Genomic DNA, 6,984 nt, shown 5'->3' with positions numbered 1-6,984 from the left:
ATTACTCCATAATTCTATAATGGTGTTTTAATAATTATGATTAATTTAGTCTTATTGATATTAATATATCTGATAATATTTAATTATCTCAGTAATGATAAAAACAGTTCCTTCCATCCAATATTCAGTAATTTTCCTCTTGCCAAAATATCTGCTACCGTTACTTCTCTTTCATCTGCTGTGAGAGAAATCTTTTTTTTTTTTTATTTATTTTATTTTTTTTCAGCGTAACAGTATTCATTCTTTTTGCACAACACCCAGTGCTCCATGCAAAATGTGCCCTCCCCATCACCCACCACCTGTTCCCCCAACCTCCCACCCCTGACCCTTCAAAACCCTCAGGTTGTTTTTCAGAGTCCATAGTCTCTTATGGTTTGCCTCCCCTCCCCAATGTCCATAGCCCCCTCCCCCTCTCCCAATCCCACCTCCCCCCAGCAACCCCCAGTTTGTTTTGTGAGATTAAGAGTCATTTATGGTTTGTCTCCCTCCCAATCCCATCTTGTTTCATTTATTCTTCTCCTATCCCCCTACCCCCCCATGTTGCTTCTCCATGTCCTCACATCAGGGAGATCATATGATAGTTGTCTTTCTCCGATTGACTTATTTCACTAAGCATGATACGCTCTAGTTCCATCCACGTCGTCGCAAATGGCAAGATTTCATTTCTTTTGATGGCTGCATAGTATTCCATTGTGTATATATACCACCTCTTCTTTATCCATTCTTCTGTTGATGGACATCTAGGTTCTTTCCATAGTCTGGCTATTGTAGACATTGCTGCTATAAACATTGGGGTACACGTGCCCCTTCGGATCACTATGTTTGTATCTTTAGGGTAAATACCCAGTAGTGCAATTGCTGGGTCATAGGGTAGTTCTATTTTCAACATTTTGAGGAACCTCCATGCTGTTTTCCAGAGTGGTTGCACCAGCTTGCATTCCCACCAACAGTGGAGGAGGGTTCCCCTTTCTCCACATCCTCGCCAGCATCTGTCATTTCCTGACTTGTTAATTTTAGCCATTCTGACTGGTGTGAGGTGATATCTCATTGTGGTTTTGATTTGTATTTCCCTGACGCCGAGTGACGTGGAGCACTTTTTCATGTGTCTGTTGGCCATCTGGATGTCTTCTTTGCAGAAATGTCTGTTCATGTCCTCCGCCCATTTCTTGATTGGATTGTTTGTTCTTTGGGTGTTGAGTTTGCTAAGTTCCTTATAGATTTTGGATACTAGCCCTTTATCTGATATATCGTTTGCAAATATCTTCTCCCATTCTGTCAGCTGTCTTTTGGTTTTGTTAACTGTTTCCTTTGCTGTGCAAAAGCTTTTGATCTTGATGAAATCCCAATAGTTCATTTTCGCCCTTGCTTCCCTTGCCTTTGCCGTTGTTCCTAGGAAGATGTTGCTGTGGCTGAGGTCGAAGAGGTTGCTGCCTGCGTTCTCCTCAAGGATTTTGATGGATTCCTTTCTCACATTGAGGTCCTTCATCCATTTGGAGTCTATTTTCGTGTGTGGTGTAAGGAAGTGGTCCAATTTCATTTTTCTGCATGTGGCTGTCCAATTTTCCCAGCACCATTTATTGAAGAGGCTGTCTTTTTTCCATTGGACATTCTTTCCTGCTTTGTCGAAGATGAGTTGGCCATAGAGTTGAGGGTCGATTTCTGGGCTCTCTATTCTGTTCCACTGATCTATGTGTCTGTTTTTGTGCCAGTACCATGCTGTGAGAGAAATCTTAGTGAGCAGCTGGACACAGGGTAAACCGTGTGATTTCATTCATATGTGGAATTTCAGACACAAAACTAATGAAAATAGGGGGAAAAAAGAAAGAGGCAAACCAAGAAACAGACTCTTTTTTAATAAGATTTATTTATTTATTAGAAAGAAATAGAGAGAGGAACAGAACATGAGGAGAGTGAGGGATGGAGGGAGAGAATCTCCAGCAAACTCCCCACTGAACATAGAGACCAATGTGAGGCTTGACAGTGGGCTTAATAGGGGCTCAATCTCATGACCCTAAATCATGATGAGAGCTGAAACCAAGAGTAAGCCAGTCACTCAACCAACTGAGCCACGAAGGGCCCCTAGAATACTTTTTTTTTTAAAGATTTTATTTATTTATTTGATGGATAGAGATTGCAAGTAGGCAGAGAAGCAGGCAGAGAGAGAGGGGGGAATCAGACTCCCTGCTGAGCAGAGAGCCTGATGCAGGGCTCAATCCCAGGACCCCGAGATCACCATCTAAGCTGAAGGCAGAGGCTTAAGCCACTAAGCCACCCAGGCACCCTTAGAATCATACTCTTAACTACAGAGAACAAACTGATGATTACCGGAGGGGAGGTGGGTAGGGATATGGGTTAAACAGGTGCTAGGTATTAAGGAGGGCACTTGTGATGGGCACTAGGTATTGTATGTATAGCAATGAATTACTAAATTCTATACCCGGATCTAATATTACGCTGTATGTTAACTAGCTGGAATTTGAATAAAACTTGAAAAAAAATAGAGTGTATATTCTGGAACCAAACAGGTAGGGAAGGAATTCTGTCTATACCACTTGGCATTGATGTTACAGTTAGCCAGGCAATTAAACTATCTACACCTCAGTTGTCATCTGTAAATTAACATAATAATATCACTTGCTTCAACAGATTGTTGGGAAAATTAAATATATTAATGTTACTATATTAATATATATCACTTAAAATAGTTTCTGCACCAAAAATGGACTGTGTTGGCTACTATTTTTACCTATTTGTATTTCGTTTAAATACTTGAATAATTAAATAATTTACTATATATAGCAATTCACAGCCTGATAAATTAAAATATAATTACTATGAAATATGTAATTTATGTATACATAAATAATTATTATTTTCCAAAATTTCAAGCTCTTCCAATAGCCAATATATGAACACATTCATATAATTTGTATATTACTACAAGTACATATAATTTGTGTATTATTACAAATAGTATAGTCCAAAATACATAACAATGTACAACTTAAGGCAGTTGAGGACTAATTTTCTCAACCTTAAAATTGAAAAATAATTTTGATTATGTGTAATATTGTTTACTAAGAAGTTAACTCCCAATGATAATTTTTGTATCCCTGATCCCCAATTTAAACACATGCAGAGAAACCGAAATGCAGAAAATACTAGAAAGAAGAAACGTTCAATTTCATATAACTCAACAACTATATTTTCTGTATCCAAAAGTGTAAAGAGAAACTCTAGAAATTCTAACTTTAAAAGTAACTTAAGTGAATCCTTTTCTCATTAGAATATTAAATGATATTAAAAAAAAACTTGAAGGAGCCAGAATTTATACATTCTGTGAAGATATTGGATTCCTAGATAAACTCTAGTACTAGAAAATTATTATTTGCTGCCATAACTTGATTCAGCATTTTTTCAATTAGCAATAATCGCGCCTCGGATAAACCTCATTGGCTACGATACTGCCACTGCACAAAGCTGATTCAGCATTTTTTGAGAGGAGTTGTTATGCTCATGTATAAAATAACCTCCTGGAGAAAATACACTGATGGCTGTCATTTAAAACAGACCACGACTAAAACAAACAAACAAACCAAAAAAACAGACCAAAACTGCTAAACACCTAAATAAGGAAGTATTTGTTTTTTAATTTTTTAAATTTTTTTAGATTTTATTTATTTATTTGACAGAGAGAAACACAGCTAGAGAAGGAACACAAGTAGGGGAGCAGCCGAGAGAGAGGGAGAAACAGGCTTCCCAGGAGAAGGGAGCCTGATTTGGGGCTCGATCCCAGGACCCCTGGGATCATGACCTGAACTGAAGACAGACTCTTAATGATTGAGCCACCCAGGCGCTCCAAGAAAGAAACATTTTAAAGATTACAGTCAGGTAATATACAGCATGGTGACTATAGTTATTAATGCTATATTGTGTATTTGAAAGTCTTCATCACAAGAAAAAAATTATAATGAAGTATGTTGACAGATATTAACTAGACTTATTGTAGTGATCATTAAACAATATATAAAAATATAGAATCATGCTGTATTCCTGAAATTAATATACTGTCATGTCAATCATACTTTAAAAAAACAGTGAGAGATAAAAGGACATAAAATAATAGTTTAGAGGAGTGATCTATTGGAAAGGATACAAGATTATAATTTTTATAATTGTGTCTTTTCCTGGCTTTTCCACATTCTATCTTGAAGATTTAATTAATCCAAGATTCTTATTTATAGAACAGACATAATAGTTTAGCTACCCCTTCAGTTGTTATGAAAAGCAAACAAAAGACATTTATCAGGCAGGTTGTACTCATCAATTCAATTTGTACTCACTAATTCAATTTTATATATTTTTATATACATATATATTTTATATATGAATTTGGCATAAGATATTATACACCAGCATTATCAATACATTTTAAAATTAGTCAGAACACCTTCTTCATACACCACAATGGTATATTTGCTAATAATCATTGTCATCTGTGAATGAAAGACAATTTTACATAATGAAAAAGTGTTTGATAACAGGCACAACCACTTACCAAGGAGTTCTGAAAGATGTAAAATTTTGAAGAGATCCCAGATGATCAACCCAGGGTTTACACTAGATTCCACCAGGAGCACTCATATTAATTCTTATAAAGTAATAGATTTAAATGACTTTACACATCAGTAAAACTTGAAAAAGATTAGTAACTAATTTTTAGCAAAACTCATCAGAGGCCTCTCATCACCATGAAAGTTGATTAACAAAATTTAAACATTACTCAGCAATGTTTTATGACCTTGAGAAGTTGCAAATACGTATATTTATTTTTATAGTCCACATATCTTTCTTCAGCCATTTAAAAACTTTATTCTAGGGGGAGGAGTCAAGATGGCGGAGAAGTAGCAGCCTGAGACTACATCAGGTAGCAGGAGATCAGCTCGATAGCTTATCTAAACATTGCAAACACCTACAAATCCAACGGGAGAGCGAAGAGAAGAAGAACAGCAACTCTAGAAACAGAAAATCAACCACTTTCTGAAAGGTAGGACTGGCGGAGAAGTGAATCTAAAACGACGGGAAGATAGACCGCGGGGGGAGGGGCCGGCTCCCGGCAAGCGGCGGAGGAACGGAGCACAAAATCAGGACTTTTAAAAGTCTGTTCCACTGAGGGACATTGCTCCAGGGGCTAAACCGGGGTGAAGCCCACGCGGGGCCAGCGTGGCCCCAGGCCCCGCAGGGTCACAGAAGGATCGGGGGTGTCAGAGTGTCGGAGAGCTCGCAGCTATTAGAACGGAGAAGCCGGCTGCCAAGACAGAGCCGAGGACTGAACTCTCAGCTCGGGGTTACCTTGAACTGGTCGCGGGCTGGGTGAGCTCCGAGCGCGGCTAGAGGCTGGGGATACGGGAGTGATTGGGTGCTGTCCTCTGGGGGCGCACTGAGGAGTGGGGCCCCAGGCTCTCGGCTCCTCCGGGCCGGAGACTGGGAGGCCGCCATTTTCATTCCCGTCCTCCGGAACTCTACGGAAAGCGTTCAGGGAACAGAAGCTCCCAAAAGCGAACCCGAGCCGATTACTTAGTCCGGCCGCCGGTAAGGGCGGTGCAATCCCGCCTCGGGCAAAGACACTTGAGAGTCACTACAACAGTCCCCTCCCCCAGAAGATCAACAAAATATCCAGCCAGAACGAATTTCATCTATCAAGGAGAAAGCAGATTCAATTCCTAAGACAACAGAGCAATTCCAGAGGAGGAGAAAGCAAAGCACGGAACTCATGGCTTTCTCCCCATGATTCGTTAGTCTTGCGGCTACTTCAATTTTTTTTTTCTTTTTTCAATTTTTTTTTCTTTTTTCAATTTTTTTTTCTTTTTTCAATTTTTTTTTCTTTTTTCTTTTTTCTTCTTCTGCTAAATTTTTTAAAACTTTTACCCTTTTCTTTTTTAACATTTTTTGACTAGTTCATCTAAATATATATATTTTTTCTTTCTTTTTTGTATTTTTTTATTTGTTTTATTTTTTAAATTTTTTCTTTCTTTTTTTTTTTTTTTCTTTTTTCTTTTCTTTTTTTTTTCAGAAGCTGTTTTATCCCCTTTCTCCCCCCCACAATTTGGGGTCTCTTCTCATTTGGTTACAGCGCATTTTTCCGGGGTCTTTGCCACCCTTTTAGTAGTTTATTTGCTCCTTCATATCCTCTTATCTGGACAAAATGACAAGGCGGAAAAAATCACCACAAACAAAAGAACAAGAGACAGTACCGAAGGCTAGGGACCTAATCAACACAGACATGGGTAATATGTCAGATCAAGAGTTCAGAATGACGATTCTGAACATTCTAGCCGGGCTCGAAAAAGGCATGGAAGATATTAGAGAAACCCTCTCTGGAGATATTAAAGCCCTTTCTGGAGAAATTAAAGAACTAAAATCTAACCAAGTTGAAATCAAAAAAGCTATTAATGAGGTGCAATCAAAAATGGAGGCTCTCACTGCTAGGATCAATGAGGCAGACGAAAGAATTAGTGATATAGAAGACCAAATGACAGAGAATAAGGAAGCCGAGCAAAAGAGGGACAAACAGCTACTGGACCATGAGGGGAGAATTCGAGAGATAAGTGACACCATAAGACGAAACAACATTAGAATAATTGGGATTCCAGAAGAAGAAGAAACAGAGAGGGGAGCAGAAGGTCTATTGGAGAGAATCATTGGAGAGAATTTCCCTAATATGGCAAAGGGAACAAGCATCAAAATCCAGGAGATGCAGAGAACCCCCCTCAAAGTCAACAAGAATAGGTCCACACCCCGTCACCTAATAGTAAAATTTACAAGTCTTAGTGACAAAGAGAAAATCCTGAAAGCAGCCCGAGAAAAGAAGTCTGTAACATACAATGGTAAAAATATTAGATTGGCAGCAGACTTATCCACAGAGACCTGGCAGGACAGAAAGAGCTGGCATGATATATTCAGAGCACTCAACGAGAAAAACAT

At 38.6% G+C, this 6,984-nt stretch overlaps 1 pseudogene; it reads right to left on the bottom strand.

Annotated features, from left to right (window-relative positions):
- Nucleotides 1–3,366: 3,366 nt before the first annotated feature.
- LOC123940995 lies at nucleotides 3,367–3,482 on the bottom strand (annotated as a pseudogene).
- Nucleotides 3,483–6,984: the final 3,502 nt, after the last annotated feature.

This window comes from Meles meles, chromosome 4, assembly GCF_922984935.1.
Source record: "Meles meles chromosome 4, mMelMel3.1 paternal haplotype, whole genome shotgun sequence".
NCBI lineage: Eukaryota > Metazoa > Chordata > Mammalia > Carnivora > Mustelidae > Meles > Meles meles.
The sequence above is the reverse complement of the archived record's forward strand: the minus strand, read 5'-3'. Positions and strand labels throughout refer to the sequence as shown.